Source organism: Lepidochelys kempii, chromosome 1, assembly GCF_965140285.1.
Source record: "Lepidochelys kempii isolate rLepKem1 chromosome 1, rLepKem1.hap1, whole genome shotgun sequence".
Classification (NCBI taxonomy): Eukaryota; Metazoa; Chordata; order Testudines; family Cheloniidae; genus Lepidochelys; species Lepidochelys kempii.
The window spans coordinates 280,385,437-280,405,749 of record NC_136380.1 but is presented as its reverse complement, the minus strand read 5'-3'; the positions used below and the strand labels follow the sequence as shown (position 1 = coordinate 280,405,749).

Below are 20,313 nucleotides of genomic sequence, written 5' to 3'. Positions count from 1 at the left end.
TTAAGAACTTATCAAGCCTATGTGACAAGCTTAATGTTGAAAACTATATTATTCTCATGCAGGAAGTCTTTCTAAATAAGGGTAACATACTTTTCTAAGCATACCCAAGAAGAGATTCACCAATTTAACACTTCCTTACATATTTCTCTTTGTGGTAGAGACTACACATAAGAAATCTGAGCTCAAAATCAATTTTGTGGAAAAAATTATTACTGGCAGTCTATATGAAGTTAAGACTGGAAAAACTATCTTCATGACAGCTGTGACGTCAATTACGGGCAGAGGAACTAAGAAGTGTAGTGTGCTGCTTAGTTTTCAGGATTAAAGAGTAAATTATTGTTTCAAATCTTTGTTTATATACCACTATGTTTTTAAACAGCTTTTAGAATCATACAAGTTTATGGTTTTGTTTAAATAAAATCCCTGCGGTTCACCTTTAAAGTATACTTTGCAAATCCCTTCATTTATTAACACAGGACACCAAGGGGAATTCAGTTAAAATATCTGTGTACACAATTAAGTTTCTTTTTATCACATTTAAAAAACTGGGTTTGAGTACTTAATATTAAGAGGTCAGAGTATTCTAAAACATTATAATAGCTTATCAAATGACCCTTTTACTGTTCACTTTTCCTGGGGTTCATACTTTAAGAAGATAGAAGTCACCACAACAGGATTTTAATGAACATAAAACTAACATTCAATGGGAATTCTGCCATTGATTACACTGGAAATAGGACTGAGCCCAAAAAACCCTTAGATTTTCCCTTTAATTTAAAACTATTAGGAATTCTGGAAGGCAGGCAAATCTGCAACTAAGTGAAAACTATCAAGAAACATACCATACACTTATTAAAATTAATATTTGTACTCTTATGTAATACTTTTCATCCACAAATCCCAAAGCACTAAAGTATTAAATAAAAACTAGCATTTTCATACTTATCCACAATATTTTTAAGGGTTTAAGGCAAAGAATTTAGTCCCCTGGGGAGCAAAGAACCAAAAACAACCTCACCTCACCCCCCCAAAAAATATGAAGCCAAAAATGTTGTACCATATTAATCTAATCTCAAAGTACTCTAGGCTCTTTTTTGTAAATAACCTTTACTTTAAGGTTATTTCTTGGCTTTTAATGCTATAAAATTAAATGATAAACAAATGTAACCCGCTTGACACAGATTTTTAGGCTCCTTTTAAGAAGGTTTCTCTGAAAAAGCCAGTTTTAAAATAGCAATCCAATTACTTTTACTCATAATATTAAATCAATAAATTTGAAACTTAATTTTTAATTCAGCCCAATAATGAAACAGGTATATTCCACAACCATGAAGTCACTACACATCTCAAATCTATTTCATTCTAAACATATATCTGTGAATGTCACAATATAGTCTTCAGATCTATATTAAAAAAAACTGATTTTGTTTCAACAGTTGTATTGATGTGGGAGGGTTTTGCTCTTTTTCCTCCCTTTAATTGCATTTCACAATACAGGTAAATGAATGAGGATTTTGCAGTAAGTGGCTCAAGAATACCTAGTCTTTTAAAGAAATCTTTCATGCAGAGGAAAATCTCTATGAAACCTTACTTCCAGTATAGCTTGTCTGCAGTGTAAATACATTGTTTCAGAGAGTAAGACAGCTTCCATCAGCCTCACCTATGTGGATCAGGAAAGTGATTAATAGATCTAATGGAGAATGGCAAAGGTAGAATAGAGAAATGGAGGTAGAATAGCAGAAAAGAGACAGTTCATCTTAGAAAAGAGACAGTTAAAGGAGGATATGATAGAGGTCTATCAAATCATGAATGGTATGGAGAGAGTGAATAAGAAGTGCCATTTACCCTTTCACATAGCCCTAGAGCCAGAGGTCATCCAATGAAGTTAAAAGGCAGCAGGTTTAAAACAAACAAGGAAGCATTTCACCCAACGCACAGTCAACCTGTGGAACTCATTGCCAGGGGACGTTAAGACCAAAAGCATAACTGGGTTCAAAAAAGAATTAGGTAAGTTCATGGAGGATAGCTCCATCAATGGCTATTAGCCAAGTTGGTCAGGGACAAAACCCTGTGCTCTTCCAGCTACTAGAAGCTGGGACTGGACAACGGGACAGATCACAACACTTGACCTGTTCTGTTCATTCCCTCTGAAGCGTCTGGCACTGGCCATTGTTGGAAAACAAGATACTGGGCTAGACCACTGTCAAGTTCTTAGCTCTGACCTTAACACGGCATGGCAGCACAGGTACTTTTCACCATGTCTAGGTTGGTATCTTGTACGTTTTTAAATTCCTGACATATAAAAATGTTCTGCTTCTCTCCCCCAAATAAACAACAGTTACAAAAAAGGGAGGTATTAATCCTCACTGAGGATGGATGAGCAAGATAAATGTGGAGTTTCTAGACCAGCCTATTTTTGAGGTAGGACATTCTCCAAAAGTGCTAGAAAACTAAGAAATGAAACTTCATTTTTTAAAAGATCTCATAACTAAACAAGTGTCTCACCACATTCAAACTCCAACTCTGACTAGCGAGCAGCAAAAGTTTCAGATGGAAGACACTGCATCTACCAAATCCCAAATTCTAAACCCAAAACCTAATGTTGACATCGATAATCAATATCAAACTAAAAAAAAATTATAGCTATTTATTTAGGAACTTAAACAGGTTTACAAGTCATTGACACAAACATCAGAAATAAAACATTAATTATTACAACATTGAACATATTTTTGTTTAAAGAAACACTATGCGGTAATATAATCAACAGGTCTCTATATTTAGCAGGATGTTTCCATATTACAGTATAAGACTTTCACACTACCCTGGACATAATCAAACTTATGATCATTTAGATGAATGCGGCAGTTCACACTATGGAGCTACTACTTTGGCATATTTGGCCAATCTAATACACCCTCCAAGTCTTCTCCTTCAAGTTCTCCTGAAAATACATTTCTCCCAAGAGAAACCCTAGCCCTCCGCTCAACCAGTTATTTATTAAGTAACAACATATGGAACCATCACATTGCCTGCCTAACAATTCCTTTTAAATTCAAATTTGTCATCCTCAAACCAAAATCCCACTCCCACTCCGTCTATATTTTCTAAGGATCTATCCACATAGCAAGTACAACCATGTTTTTGTAACATCCACATAAAACTTATCATGGGTCAGCCTATGGTGTCTATACACAGCACATTAGCTGTATTTAAGTGGGTTTGGGGAAAATCTAAGCAGCTTTCTTTACCACTTCAGCAAGGAACTGGAAGGCTAAACACAATAGTAAATATACTTTGGAGTGTCCTACTGAACTGAGAGCTGACAAGAAAGAAGACTGGCTGAACAGAATACATGGACATGGTAAGAAGGTCCAGTGTACACTGCAAAACTGTGACAAATCCATTACAGGAAGAAAACCACAAGACAACTTGAGAGATGAAAAGTGAGAGAGACACTTAACATCCAGTGCTTCCAGCTGAATATTAACCATGTTGGGTTTGGACAATTACCATGTTTGTAACAAGCCATGTCACTATCTACATTGCAATTTTTAATGGAGTTTGTAACTAAACACAGACTGAAAGCCTTTCAGAGAAGGGACCTTGTCATTGTCCTCATCTCTGCACCACCTAGTACACACTGCAGTTGCTACAATGTAAGAGCTCTAAACTGTGGAAAACAGTGTACTGCTTCACATTCAGACTGCACAAGGATCAGCACTAGACCTTTAATAAAAGTAGTAAAGCTTCAATTTTGAATGAACTGATGGGGCCCTCAGAAGTGGGTAAGTATGGCATACTTACCAAGTACTGGGTTAATCCAAACCCTGGTTGCCGGTGTGTCTGGAATTGCCCTCCTGTGGTTCCAGTCATACCTAGGAAATAGGAGTCAATCGATGGCGATGGACAGTTGAGAGTCATCACCAAGGAATCTGAAGTGTGGTGTTCCTTAAGGATCTATCCCATCTCCAATACTGTCAGTGTTTCCAAATATGCTTCCTGCTGCAGTCATTTGCTAACAATGGCCTCAATCTGTTGATGATATATGACCGTGTATCTTTTGCCTCGCACATGCTACAGTTGGTTCTCTACTATAGAGGAATATTTAGGTAACTCTGCAAACTGGATGTCTGTGCCAATGACACCTATTAAAATAGTTCTCTACCTACTAAAACAAGAAAGGTACTCCCTACCACTTCACACCTCAAAACAAATACTGTAAACTGGTAGTTTTGCAACACACTCACGTTCAAACCCATTTTTTCAGGCCAAAAAGGAAGGAGTCAGAAGTTCTCCACTGAAAATATCAGTCCCTGGACAAACATCTAGGCACTTAGCTCGACCAGCTTATCAATTATTAGGTAAACACAAAAGGAGAAAGATAGTATCCAACAAGCACAGGAAAAATATCAAAGGTTCTCAACCATGGGTTTGAGGCCCCCTAGGGGGCTGCAAGCAGGTTTCAGGAAGGTCAACAAGCAGGGCCAGCTAGAGCATGGGGCAGAAAGCTGAAGCTCTGCTACATGGGATTGAAGCCCAGGCCCTGAGCCCCGTCATCCAAGACTGAAGCTGAAACCTGAGCAATGTAGCTTTGAGGGGGGCCCTGTGGCATCAGGCCGCAGGTAACTGCCCTGCTTGCTACTCCCTAATGTCTGCCCTGGCTTTTATAAGCAGAAAAACAGTTGTTGTGGCACAGGTGGGCCGTGGAGTTTTTATAGTATGTTGTGGGGGGCCTCAGAAAAAGAAAGGTTGAGAAACACCCTGCTTTAGAGATCAGTGCTTTGATCTGAACTTGAAAACCGAACTTAACATAGTTAAGGCAAGCTGATATACTCTTTAGAAAACAAAAGAGTAAGACTTTATGATCACCAAGAGGTTTAGCCTTAGATAGATGCTTATGCCTAATTCCAAAAATAAGTTACTGGAGTTATTTTAACTTGGAAAAATAGCAAACACAATTGAGAGAGAGAGGGAGAGAGAAGGGGGAGAAGTTATGAAGGGATTTTTTGTTGAGAAGGAAGGAGTGGGGGGTTTATTTACATAGGCATTTAATGTGGGATGTTTGCTTTGTTGAGGATGCACCATACAGATTTGTTGCGTTTAACAGTTGTGGTACTTTTAAGGGAGAAGCTTCATGGCTATGCATCTTTTCTCTGTGTTGGGGAAGGAGGTTTAATAACTGTGGACCTGCCTCTCCTTCCCCCACAGTTAATTTCTATGTATTTGTCTAGTCAGTTTAGATTGTAAGCTCTTAGGGCAGAGATCATGCCTTAACTTGTTTAATGTGCTTTCTAAACTGCCATGTACAATTGATGGGTTGGTATACAAATAAAAATATACAAGCACATATATGTTGATGTCACCTGTTGTGAAAAACGTGAACTAATTGAAAGTTGAGCATCTTGATTGGCTGGCTCTTCTAAAAAAATGTATATGTAGGCTTGCTAACAGACAGCAACATGATGTAATCGAAAAGGTAAACCAACACTTCTTTTTTGTGCCACGCATTTAGGCTGATGCAATCTTGACTTTCTGTCCAGATTGTTAAAATTCATCCAGGTCCTCATGTACCTTCCTAACTACTGCAACCTCCTCTTCTCTGGTCTCCCCAGTACCCAGGTCACTACACCCTTCCATCCATACAAAAGCATAGCTGTTGAGAACATCTTCCTTGCTAGTAACTCTGACCATATCTCTGATTACCTCCACTGGCTCCTGCTATTTTTATTTACTTGTCCCCTTAAAATACTTTCATAACTTTAACTCTCCTTCTTAAATTTTGTCTAAGTATGCCTGCCTTCACACGCCACCAAAATTGCCAGCCTCGGCTACCTATTTGTCCACTTCACCCACAATCACTGCCCGACAGTACTTAAGAAAGCTTAAGGGACAGCTGACATTTACTTTAAAAGCTTTGCATATATTTACAAATATATGATATTATTCCTGTCCTCCATGCTTCATCTATTGTATATCATCTTAAACGATGTTCCTCAGACCAAACACTAAAAACTTCAAATACAACGAGACACCAATCTTAACAGGTCCTTTGCGTGCGGCTATAATACAAGTTAATTTTAGGTGGTATTTTGTAGAATCCACACTATATTTTATTTTCTCCACCTAGTCATTCTTCCTTCTTTTTCTTGTGCATCAAACCCTTTCAAATGTAACTGTTAAACGGAATGTTAACCTAATGAATGGTTTTATTGTGTTTATGTTATTTTTGGAAATGGCTTTCAGGGCGGCATACATATCTTCTACTTTGGTGGGTATAGGAGAATGCTGAAGCATTATTAAAATTAATGTTCTAGTCTTAAACTGCTTGTTTGCAAGAATTCAAATTCAAATCAACTACACACTGACAAATATGCATGGTACCAGATCAGACCATGAGAAAGTCTATTTTTATCAAACACTAATTTTTGCAGCTCAAGAGAAGTTACTGCCATTTCATGAAGTTTATTTAACATCAGTCTTAGTACTATATATAAAGCACAGAAAAACACATACTATAAACATTTTAAAATTACTACTATTAAATGCCATCTCATGCTATTTCTCCTCCTCTTCGCTAGACTGCAATTTAAGATCCACAAAGAAAGAAGAATTTGCTAGTTGCAAAAAAAAAAAAAAAAAAAAAAAAAAAGAGTCCCTAGATTTCTAAACTAGATCTTTTAAAAAGTATTCAGCAGTTTAAAATTATCACATGCACCAGACAAAAATTTGTAGATATCTGCATAATTGGTTTTGCTGGATTTGTTACTGTTGTTTTAGTAGAAGGTAAATTTAAAGTTTTATCCATTATGCACCTTTAAAATAAAGGCTACATATAGTTATGCACGAAAAGCTTTCTTAAAGTTACCACAAAATGTACCTGGACAAAACTAAAGAAATAAAAAGTTAAGTGACATAACCATACTCTCCCTTCCTTAACCCCACCGCACCCACATACCTTACCACCACCATGAATACTACACGACACAGAATGCACACCTCAAACTTAACTGCAACCAGAGGGATGCCAACCTTCCAGCATCCCCTTATTTGACGCATGCCATCCAAACATACCAAATATTGACACATCAGTGAGGTAGGAGAATAATTTGGTAATGGAGTAGTGCAGAACAGAGGGCCCTCATGTTTTTTTATTCTCTTTCCATACCTCTAATACATTGTCATCCATGTCTGTGAACCCATTTCTGCTATATGTCCCTTTTCCCCTCTGCAATACAGCTTCCTATTTTCACAGGTCTGCAACTTTCCAAAACATATGGAGGTTAAAATTTCTAATGTCTCATTTTTAATTCAGTGTGAATATGAGTGAAAAGGATGGGAAAAATCTCCCCAGTTTAAAGAATTGGAAAGCATGTAGAAATGGGGGAAATAATTCACAGATTCCAGACCAGAAGGGACCATCGTGATCTCATCTGACCTGTGTAACATAGGCCTTAGAATTTCCCCAAAATAGATCCTAGAGTGTATCTTTTAGAAAAATATCCAATCTTGATTTAAAACCAGCACGTGTTGGACTATCCATCATTATCCTGGGTAAATTGTTTCAATGATTAAACTTTTCCTACTGTTAAGGCATACATTTTTAATTCCAGACTGAATTTGTCTAGCTTGAACTTTCAGCAACTGAATCAAGTTATATCTTTGCCTGCGAGATTGAAGAGACCATTATCAAATGTATTCTCAGTATATACAGACTGATCATACCTTAACCTTCTCCTTGTTAAACTAAATAACCAGAGCTCCCTCAATCTGTCATTGTAATATAGGTTTTCTAATCCTTTAATCATCCTCGTGGCTCTTCTCTGAACCACATCCAATTTATCATCATCATTTTTGAATTGTGGACACCACAACTAGCCACAGTATTCCAGCAGTGGTTGCAGAAGGGGTAAACAAAGGGATAAAACCTCTCTACTCCTACACAAGATTCTACTGTTTCTGCATCCAAGGTTCACATTAGCACTTTTGGCCTCAGTGTAGCACTGGAAGCTCATGTTCAGTTGATTACCAACCATGACCTCCAAATCTTTTACAGATTCATTGCTTCCCAGGATCCTATAAGTACAGCCTAGAGACTCTACATTTACATTGAGCCAAATTAAAACACACTGTTGGCTTGTGCCCAGCTTACCAGGCAAATGCTCTAAATCAGTGCCTTGTCCTCTTCATATCAACCATTCCCCGTTAGCGTCACCTGCAAACTTTATCAGCGGTGATTTTAGGTTCTCTTACAGGTCATCGATAAAAATGTCAAATAGCTTTAATTCAAGAACCGATCCCTTCAGGACCCTACTAGAAACACATCCCGCTCAATGATGATTCCCTGTTCATATTTACACTGACACCTATCAGACAGGTTGTAATCCATTTAACATTGCCACATTAATTTTATATCATTCTAGTTCTTTAATCAAAATGTCAAGCATTATGAAGTAAAACACCTTACAGAAATCTATGTATATCACATCAACAATGTTATCTTTAATCAAATAAATTAGTTTGACAGGATCTACTTTCCATAAACCCATGATGACTGGCATTAATATTAAACACCCTCCTTTAATTTTTTATTAATTGAGTCCCAGATCAGCTGCTCCATTATCAATATATCAGAAGGTGGTGCTAGACGCAAAGAAGAATGGAATATATGCCTGTCAATTTTGTGTTCAAGCTTGTGTTCTTGAACACAAAAGAAGTTTAAAGAGTAAGAAGGTTAGAGAGACTCTAGGCTAGTCTCTCTGTATAGATGTGCATTTTAAGACAAATTCAAATCTGCAGTTCTAACAAACAAGTACATGACATCCACTTTAAGAATTCAAGAATATCAAGGGGAAGAACTAGCAACATGTAAATAAAATACTTGCTTTTGTTTTTTAAAAGATCATTTTTAATCTAACCTGGCTCACACACTGTCAAGCAAAGGAACAGTGAACTAGCAATCCAAGGGAACCAAGCTACAATGGGCTTAGGAAAATTTAGGGGGAATAAAAATCATACACACTATCCCCATCCCACCCCCAAAAAAGACAGCTGTGTAAAAGTCTAAAATTTCATAACACGAAACCCACAAATGAGAACCATTTCACACTGAGGGAGGTTGGCTGAAAGCCCCAACAGACTTTTGTTAAAGCAGGTGGCCACAAGGGCTTCTAACCTTGCCTCCCCATCAAGATTTTGCAGTCACACATTTGAATGGTTTAGTGCTTCCCCATCCCCAGTGATTAATGAGGTATGGCTTGGCAATCAGGAAATATGTTCGAATTTTTTAAAACAAATTTTTATTTTTATTTTTTTACTTAAGGTAACATTGGGGAGAAAGACGAGATGATATTTTACAGAAAAAATTGTAATAGTGAGTAGGGAATACAAGGATAGTTCGTATATTTATGGAGGGACTTTTTATTAAAAAAACCCTCATGTGCCAACTCAGTTAGAATGCTTGAATGTTGCATCCCTTCTCTTTACCCTTCACGTTCATCCCTATTGTAAGCTTGTGTTGTTTTTAGATTCCAAATGCATAGGAGGAGACAAAGCACCACCTAGGACATTCTAGTGTTACAACAACCTAAGTGATAGTATTAAAATTATCTAAGGACAGCCAATTTGGTCTACACTACAAAGTTAGATTTACATAAGCCTCCTTGTGTCACCCTAGTTGTGCATGTGTCTACTATTTAATTTGTCCCCAGTACAGTTAGGCAAGGGGGGCAATGCAGAGCTGTTTACATACACAGGGATGTCCCTTGAAATCTCCTGACAGATCTGTATGAAACTTTCATCGAGATACTCGGCAATCCTCTCCCGAAGGCTTCTAGGGATGGCAGCCTTATTTCTTCCTCTGCAGTAGGACACTTTCCCACACCAGTGAGCAAAAACTTCAGCAGACAACATTGCAGTACACAGGCTAACAGCAGAGAGGCCTGGGCAGCTTCAGGACACCAGAAGCAGCTGTGATTTCTGTGCCTTTGTTACCCTCAGGACTGAGATATCAGCTAAAATCACCACCACCTGTGCAAAATGGTGCCAGTATTCAGTGCCATTGTCCCATACTCATACTTTCCTGACACCAAGCAATTCTCTCCTCATTTCCCTCATCCCTGGCAGGCCCTACACAACATGGCTAGCGCTCTGAGTGGCGCCATGCTCATGCAGCCCGAAGCAGAAATGTCAATAAGCATGACTAGTTTAAAACTTTAGGAAAGTAAGGGAAGGGACTTCTGAATGTTAACTTTCACTTTTTCCATTGTGACTGTATGGATAATTGTACTTCTGCGTTTTATCTGCAGCTATTGCAGCCTTGAGGGGTTCCGCCCTCCCCACCAACAGATCTCCAGATCAGAAAGAGGAGGAGAAAGAAGGGGCTTGGGGATGACACATTCAGTTAGATCTTAAAAGCCAATGCTTCATTAGAATGTGAGCACAGGGACTGGAGGGTGAACACTGCAGAAAAGCCTACAAGTCCCAGCGGGAAAAGGAGAGGGCAACATCCCAGGACATAATGGGGCTTCTCCAGGAGCAAACAGATTCTGCAGACTCTTGTGGACCGAAAAGTTGAACAATCATGGGCCTGCCTCATTTTAAAGTGGCATGGAGAACTCCATTAGAGCACCTCCTTACCCCCTCAACAGTCCACATGTTATCAGGGCCTATATTCCTACTCCTACCATTCCAATCCAGGGGATATTCAGGACAACCACATCATCTCATACAACAACTGTGGTTTTCACAGCAGTGTATATGTAGGTAAAATACTCATGAATGTTCTTTCCCTTTAAGTTTTTATGTATTTGCTATTAAATTGCACAGATTTTTCATTGCACTGGTTTGGTTACTGAATAAAATTCTATTATTTGGAAAAGAATTCATCTTTATTAGTTTACAACATATGTAGCAGAATGCCTCAATTCTGAAAGCACCTACTTACCGTGTCCCGCAGGATCACTACTGGCACTGCAACATCGCCAGCGGTAATCTGCCAGTACCTTTCTGGAAAGTCTGGTGTTCTTAAAGATGAGCGCCATGCACCTTCCCTGATCAGTCAACACTGATGTTGGTAAAGCATCTCTGGTGATCCATCAGTGCTTGCATGACCATAGAAAAGTAGCCCTTTCTGTTGACATATTCTGTGATAAGGTGGTCTGGTGCCAAAATAGGATTTGCATGCCATCTCTCTCCCCAACACAGCTTGGGAACTGCATTGCTGCCAATTCATCCACTAGGACCTACACATTGCCAACAGCCACAGTCCTGCATAGCAGAAGACTATTAAGGGCTCTGCACATCTGCATGACAACAGCCCCCCACCCCCACCCCATCCCCAGTGGGTTTTCCACTAACCAGCGGCAATCCAACATTGCAAGTTTCAACAGTGTGAATGCCACTCACTTCTCCACTGTCGATGCAGCTCTCATTTTGTTGTGCCTGCACTGGAATGAGCTCAGCACACAGACCTAGCAATGTGCCCTTACGCATCCAACATTTCTGCAACTGCTCATCATCCCAAGCCTGCATTATGATGCAATTCCACTAGTCAGTTCTCATTTCTTGGGCCCAGAAGCAGTGCTCCATGAATGCCACCAACAACCTTGAACTGGTTCTCACTATGTCCCACAGAAAATCTGTCCTCCAAGAAATCATGTTCCCTGCTGATTCAGTTCTTCTTATGGCTCTGCAAATACCAGAGGATTGTACTTCCCATACTTGCAATACTTAGGACAACAGTGCAGGGTTGTGCAGCTCCAGGCTTCGGTCAGATGATGGACAGGGAGAAGGGCCACATGGGTTCATGGGATTTTTTAAAAATGGCGTGAAAATTATAGTGTACTGATGACATTATGAGATGGAGACAGCTGCATGCTGGGAAGTTGACCCATTGCTCCCAGTCACCCTGAACAACTAGTTTCTGAACCACTATGCATTGCCAAAACTTCCCAAAAGACAGTGTGGTGGGTGGTGGCAGGTTGCATACTAGGATATCTACCCACAGCACACCACACTGTGCATCAACACAAGCACTCCTAGTGAGTATGCTGAGTGCCAGTGCAAGATGCCAAGTATGCAAAGCGCACAACAGATTTACTAATTACAGTGGCTTTATGCTGATGTAACTTGCATCAAAGTTTGTAGTGCAGACATGGCCTTAGAGTCTGACAGATGCTTGTTTGAAGACCTAATTAGAGCTGTACAGTACTTACAGTACAGATCCGTTTACGTGCAGATGTTGGGAGTCAAGGCGTCACGACAGCTTGTTAACGGACCGCAGGTTAAGAGGCCCATGCTGACAAAAGTGTATGATTCGCTTAGGAAAAAAAGGCCGTTATTTTCTGCTCTTTCTGGCTCGCATTTTTTCCTTCTTTCTTATGAAGTCTGTCATTCGCCACAGATGAAAGGCGTTCGCAGCCAATTCATCGGCTGATCAGCTTTCTCCAGAAATCGATACCTGTGTTATGCTATGACGATTTTTAAAACAACTTATAAACCCCTTGCTGTCTTGGAATGATTCATCCCCTGTTAAATTTCCAAATTTTGTCGCTTGGGCTTGAAGAATTGGCCCACTTAGCGGCATTCCTTTCAGCCTTTCCTGAACAAACTACGTGCGCATGGCTTTGTCTATTGTGGGTTTTGCTGAATAGCGCACACGTTTTCGCTTAAGCCCCACGGCAGATTCGATATTTTGTACAAAGCAATTCAGTTTAGATTAGTATTTTAGCCATCCTCGGAGAATAGATTCGGCAATCCCAATATCTTTGAAACTTTGGCTTGGGTTTCTCCGCTATTTACTCAATCTATTGCAGCTAGCTTTTCTTCTACAGTTTACAGTTTTCTTCTACAGTTTAGCCCCATTATATTAGGCCTACGGTTAAAATTTTCTAATGTAGTATATATATTACTATATAACTACTATATATTATCTCTCTCTAGCATGACAATGACTAAGCATGCGTGATAAGTCTTTACCAACATCGGTAAAGATGTACAACACCTTTCCACTCCACACTTCCTGTCGATTTCTATGTCAGTGAGTTAGTGAACAAATCTGTAGCACTACATAGCAAGTTCCTGTACCGCGTATTAACAAGTCTCGCGTGTTAAATAGGTAGCAGTGGGAGGTATGGCACTACTGCACGTTGAGCGGATTTGCATGTAAACGGGTCTGTACTATACTAGTAATTAAATACCAGAAACACCTACCAGCACTCAAGCAGCTAAACATTTGAACAAAGATTTGTGTTCATTAGCCATAATGAGTAGTATTTGCTTTGGCAAATTTGAAGAATTTTCATTTAAAACACAAATACTATGAACCTTTGAGCCCAATTCATGGTGCAGCCATACATCCACTTGCAAGCAGCAATCTTAAAACATATAGCTATGTAATTAAATGCCCTGTCATCTGAGCCTATCTAAACATGTAAGGGCTTCAAAAGCTGCAAGAACGTAGGAACAGCCATACTGGGTCAGACCAAAGGTCCATCTAACCCAATATCTGGTCTTCCGACAGTGGCCAATGCCAGGTGCCCCAGAGGGAATGAACAAAACAGGCAATCATCAAGTGACCCACCCCCTGTCACCCATTCCCATCCCATCTAAAAGCCATTGATGGGCCTGTCCTCCATGAGTTTATCTAGTTCTTTTCTGAACCCTGTTGTAGTCTTGGCCTTCACAACATTGTCTGGCAAGGGATTCCACAGGTTGACTGTGTTCTGTGTAAAGAAATACTTCCTTTTGTTTTAAATCTGATGCCTATTAATTTCATTTGGTGACCCCTAGTTCTTGTGTTATGAGAAGGAGTAAACAACACTGTCATTTACTTTCTTCACACCAGTCATGATTTTATAGACCTCAATCATATCCCCCCTTAATCATTTCTTTTCCAAGCTGAAAAGTCCTAGTCTTATTAATCTCTCATCATACAGAAGCAGTTCCATACCCCTAATCATTTTTGTTGCCCTTTTCTGAACCTTTTCCAAGACCAATATATCTTTTTGGAGATTGGGCGACCACATCTGCGCACAGTATTCAAGATGTGGGCGTACCATGGATTTATATAGAGGCAATACGATATTTTCTGCCTTATTATCTATCCCTTTCTTAAGGATACCCAAAATTCTGTGTGCTTTTTTGACTGCTCCTGAACAGTGAGTGGATGTTTTCAGAGAACTATCCACAATGACTCCAAGATCTCTTTCTTGAGTGGTAACAGCTAACTTAGACCCCATCATTTTATATGTATAGTTGGGATTATGTTTCCCAATGTGCATTACTGTGCATTTATCAACACTGAATTTCTTCTACCATTCTGTTGCTCAGTCACCTAGTTTTGAGAGATCCTTTGTAGCTGCCTGGAACTTAACTATCTTGAGTAGTTTTGTATCATCTGCAAATTTTGCCATCACACTGTTTACCCCTTTTTCCAGATCATGTATGAATATGTTGAATAGGACTGGTCTCAGTACAGACCCCTGGGGGACACCATTATTTACCTCTCTCCATTCTGAAAATTGATGATTTATTCCTACCCTTTGTTTCCCAACTTTTAACCAGTTACCAATCGAGAGGACCTTCCCTCTTATCCCATGACAGCTTACGTTGCCTAAGAGAATTTGGTGAGGGACCCTGTCAAAGGCTTTCTGAAAATCTAAGTACACTATATCCATTGGATCCCCCTTTGCCACATGCTTGTTGACCTTCTGAAAGAATTCTAGTAGATTGGTGAGCCATGATTTCCCTTTACAAAAACCATGTTGCCTGGTACTGAAGTCAGGCTTACCAGTCTGTAGTTGCCTGGATCACCTCTGGAGCCCTTTTTAAAAATTGGCATCACATTAGCTATCCTCCAGTCATTTGGTACAGAAGCGCATTTAAATGATAGGTTACAGACTAAAGTTAGTGGTTCTGCAATTTCACATTTGAGTTCCTTCAGAACTCTTGGCAAAATACCATCTGGTCCTGATGACTTATTACTGTTTAGTTTATCAATTTGTTCCAAAACCTCCTCTAATGACACCTCAATCTGGGACAGTTTCTCAGATTGGTCACCTAAAAATGAATGGCTCAGGTTTGGGAATCTCCCTCAAATCTTCAGCCATGAAGACAGACCCAAAGAATTTATTTAGTTTCTCCTCAATAGCTTTATCATCCTTGACTGCTCCTTTAGCATCTCGGTCATCCACTGGCCCCAGTGGTTGTTTAGCAGGCTTCCTGCTTCTGATGTACTTAAAAATATTTTGCTATTACTTTGAGTCTTTGGCGAGCTGGTCTTCAAATTCTTTTTGGCTTTCCTAATTATATTGTTTCACTTCTATTCTATATGCTCATTGGGGTGACCATCTCCCTCCTAAAAGCCCGGTTAATGTCTACCTTCCCTTTTAGGGGATGGCAATGGTGACTACTGCTGCTCAGTGACTTGCAGTTCCGAGCATAGAGAGACCTGGGAGGGAAAGAGGAGAACAGCTCAGGAGCTCTTTTTGGAGGAGGAAGAAGGGAGTGCAGTGCCTTTTGTGTTAGAGCTCATAATCATACTGCATTGCATGTTACACTCTCCATTGCAGTCAGTACAGCTTTTACCTGATGAAGTTCCAGAAGTAAGCTAATGTTGTGCCATTATTTGAAAAGGTAAACTGAAAGACCCGGGTAATACAGGCCTGTCAGTCTGACATCAATCCTTGATGATATAATGGAACAGTTGATAGGGGATGTGATTAACAAAGAATTAAAGGAGGATAATATAAATGCAGATCAACATGGGTTATAGAAAAGAGTGTCATATTAACTTGCTATCTAATTTGATGAGATTACAAGTTTGATTGAAAAAGGCAACAGTGCTGAAACAGACAGACTTCTGTAAGGTGTTTGACTTGGTACCACATGACATTTTGATTAAAGAACTAGAATGATATAAAATTAACTTGGCAAACATTACATGGATTAAAAACTGGCTAATGGATAGGTCTCAAAATGTAACTGTAAATGGGGTATTATGGCTGAGCGGGTGTGTTTCCAGTTGGTCCTGCAGGTATCAGTTGGCCCTACACTATTTAACATTTTTTCAATGACCAGGAAAAGAACATAAAACCACTACTGATAAAGTTTGCAAATGAGACAAAAATGGGGGTAGTGTTAAATAATGAAGATGACAAGTCATTGATACAGAGCAATCTGGATCACTTGGTAAACTGGGTGCAAATCAATTTGTGTTTTAATATGGCTAAATGTAAATGTATACATCATTGAGGAACAAAGATTGTAGCCCATATTTATAGGATAAGGGACGGTAACCTGTGAAGCAGTTAGCTCTGAAAAAGGTTTGGGGGTCATAATGGATAATCAGCTGAACATAAGCTCTAGTGTGACACTGTGGCCAAAGTTCTATTGTGATCCTGGGATGCATACTACAGAGATATCTCAAGTAGGAGTGGAGAGGTTATTTTATCCCTGTATTTACCCCATCTGAGACAGCTGTTAGAATACTGTGCCTAGTTCTGGTGCCTAAAATTCAAGAAGGATGTTGATAAACTCGAGAAGATTCAGAGAAAAGCCACATAAATTATTCAAGGATTAGAAAACCTGACTTAGAGTGACAGACTCAAGAAGCTCAATCTATTTAACTTAACCAAGAGAAGGTTATGGGGTGACATTTTACCAAGGATCATGGTGGAGCCCCCATTACTGAATTTTTAAATCAAGACTGGATGTTTTTCTAAAACATGAGCTATGAATTATTTTGGGGAATTTCAATGGCCTTTGTTATACAGGAGGTCAGACTAGATCGTCACAATGGTCCATTCTGGCCTTGGAATCTATGAATACCTAATTTATACTTCAGTGCATTCTCACGTGGTGTTTTCTGTGACGGGATTGCAAGCAGGCAAGAGAAGATGCTCCTCCTGCAGCTCTGGGGCCTTATGCTCCTCTCTGTTGCTCCAAAGCCCAAAAGAGATGTAAGTGAAGAAAGAAATAAACCAGAATGAACCAACAATAGTTTTCAGGTAGGAAGTTGCTGGCCCAGTCATAGATGGGGAGAAGGGAGTGGTTGAGTTATTTTTGTTCCCTCCTTCCCTCTTGTTGCCCAACAGAGTTTCTCCCCCTCCCTTCCCCCTATTCAAAAACAGCTCCTGAGCAGCTTTCCTCTTTCCCTCCCAGGTCCCTCTATGCTCTCAACTGCAACACCTGGGAGTTACTGAGCAGCAGTAGCCACCACTGCCATCCTCTAAAAGGGAAGGTAGACATTAACTGGGCCAATAGGATGGAGGTAGTCACCCCAATGAGGGTATAGAATAGAGAGAACCTGCATTAATTTTGTGTGTGTAAAGGGGTGAGATTTTCCTGAATCACTGCATGGGGTGGGAGGCTGGCATTAACGTTGGCAGGATGCACTGCATTCATTGAAGGTGTGGTGTCCTGAGGACTGTGTTGGAATGGCAAGCTATTATTTTAATGCTGTGCGGGGAAGGGGGGGGAAGGGGCATGCGGTGTGGCACAGCAGCAGGGGTTCTAGTCCTGCTTGCAGGGCAGGGGGCTCTGTAGTGAGGTGTGCAATCTGAGAGCAGTCAGTTTGTAGAAAGCCAGCCTACAGTAAGGTGGGGTGACCTGTACCTCTTGGTTTTAAGGAGAAGCCTGCTCTGTCTCTGTTTTGGGGTTCTTTGATGTAATCATTTTGAATTCTAAGACGAAATTTGGATTAGCTAAACGATGAGGGGACTACATTAACAGAACTTTGGAGGACACAGGAATCCTTCTCCCTCCATAAACCACCTTCCACACAAGAAGGCTGAGCAAGGACTTTTCTTCAGACACTGTCCCCACACAACAATCCCCATCCCCTTGGGCTCCAAATAAACAAAAGGTAGAATACACATGCTTTACTGAGCATCACAGCCTAAGCAACAGATAATAGTTACATATAAAATCTGTTTTTAATCTGTTAAAGATTAATTTGCAGAAAAGAAGGGCGACAAGGTTTAAAAATTTAGATTCACAAAATGAGAAGACGCTTTTAGAAAGCAGATTTTATACTTAAACTGTCACATGTTCCTCATTCTGGTCATCTGTCACACATTTCCTGTGCCGCACACAGGCAGGCAGGTTTAACCTTTAAGAAGCATGCACTATTCCCACTTTACTCCAGAGGTCTAAATGGGACAAATTTTCCTACAACACGAGACTGTAAGGACTGGTGAATGTTTGAACAATCGGTTGAAAATGTATTGTATTATGGAGACTCAGTAAGGGAGCTCAGACTTCTGCTTGGCAGGGGAATTTTCCCTGCCAGTTAAAAAGCCTAAAACAAATACATGTATTAAAGCTTTGTTGTATACGCATAATATACCCAGTACAAAAAGCAGGGGAAATGAAGAGTTCTGTACTGTGAAGTGTCATAAAATATCTATTCCTCCGGCCACAGACTCTCAACTTACCAGTAGCACTATTGTACATTGCAAGCTTTAACTCTGTCCTATAGAGATATCAGCCTTCCAGCATCCCACTTAACTAAATTACCCCTACTAACACAGAGAAACTGGGACTGGGAAACAGTAGTTAGGCAAGAACAATGGGACTGGACAGAGGAGCTGGGGTAGCAAAGAGACAGGACTGGGATAGAGAGAGATTGGAAGAGAAGGGACAGAAGAGCCTGTGACCACCAGAACACACCCTCCGCCAGACCCTGGATTGGAATCTAAGATTCACAACTTTCACCATCCCACTACCATGAGTAAACGTATGTGAAGCTCACTGGCAACATTTCTCATCCCCCTCTAATGCTGCTCCACATAGCAGTAGTAAAGGTTGTCATCCTCTATCAGTTATTACCCTTAGCTCAAATTGCAGTGGTCTGTGAAGTAGACCTGAAGGTTCCAACCCTCCTGGATGACCATATGGATGTCACTACGATGCCGCTTGATGGAATCTGTTTCTTTAATTTGCTTTTTTAAAACCTAGAAAATTACACATATCCAACCATATGTTAAGACTGCAAAATCAACTTGGCAACCTTAACATCTAATGTACTATTATGGTGTAATTTATATATTATGTATTTGGCATTAGATGCCCCCTACAACTCAGAGCAGCAATGCTTGGAGGGAAAGTGTCCCTTTTTATCTTGTTTCAAGCTCTGGATTATAAAGGTAAGAAATTTGAGAAAATTGAAAGTAAAATTTAGTACAGCATTTTTTCCAGTGACCCTGACTTTGCAATAAGTTAAGATTTATACACAAAATAAGTTTGTTTTTTTTTAAAAAAAGGGTCTTATCCCAAGATAGATAAACTATAATCCCATCTAAGTCTGAAAGGAAGCCCCTAGGGATCCCTTACGACAGTAGCAGGGGATGCAAGAGCAGATTGTTTGGCTGCAGAAGCACTTCAGCAGCTGCAGGGTGGGCAGTACAAAGATCCAACACTCCACTTTCTCAGTCTTTCTTTTCCAGTGAGAGCAGGACAGTCATCAGAATACACTGCCCCCAGCCCTTTGATGCAAAAAGAAATCAAGGAAGGAGTAGGAGTCACTCCACACCGAAAACACAATCTTCACATCATAAAGGAAATGCTAGAAAGAAGATGAATGCTTGAATTCATATACTTGTCTTGATGTATGTTTGGAAAAGTCTTCACGACCTTTACAAAAATATATTGGCTTTTCTTTGAAGTCTTGTAAATCCATGACAATTTATGCTACTATATGAACTTTTCCCAACACTTCAAGTTTCTTTTTGGCAACCAAAACTTTTGTGATACAAAAGAATGGTTACTTACCCCCTTGTATAGTAACTGGAGTTCTTCCGGGTGTGTGGTCCCTATCTGTATTCCACTGTAGATGTGTATGCACTGCATGTGCCTGAGCCTGGAAGATTTTTGCCAGCAGCATCTGTTAGTCTGTCCCTGCGCTCTTCTCCTCCTCATGCTTTGAACCAAGGACATATGTTGCAGCGCAGACAGATAGTCTCTCCAGTCACCTTTCACTGCAAATAACCCTACAATAAGGCTCTCCAGAAGAGAGGAAGGATGATGGGTAGTGGAATATAGACAGGGATCACACATCTCAAAGAACTCCAGTTACCGTACAAGGACAGTAACATCCTTTCTTTTTCAAGTCATGGTACCTATGTGTATTCTACTTGAGGTGACTCAAGCAGTATTTATTGAGGAGGAGGAGGAAAGGAACTTTGCTGTACCACAGACTGGAGGACTACTCTTCTGAGAGATACTTCTGCTGTAGACACTTGTGAGACATTACACTCCCAGTACAAAGGTATGAACAGAGCTGCTCTGCAGACCTCAAAGAGTGAGATCTTG

The 20,313-nt window shown here is 40.0% G+C and overlaps 1 protein-coding gene across 8 annotated transcripts in view; it reads right to left on the bottom strand.

Annotated features, from left to right (window-relative positions):
- Positions 1–20,313, bottom strand: part of PPP1R12A (protein phosphatase 1 regulatory subunit 12A) — a 221,737-nt gene that overhangs the window by 123,744 nt on the left and 77,680 nt on the right. The window contains exon 1 of one of the 8 annotated variants that reach the window (XM_073327679.2): positions 3,808–3,895. The exons of the other annotated variants lie outside the window; for them this stretch is intronic. The gene's annotated coding sequence lies outside the window, so the exon portion shown is untranslated. Of the gene's footprint in view, positions 1–3,807; positions 3,896–20,313 lie in introns of those variants that run through there. 8 annotated transcript variants of the gene reach the window in all.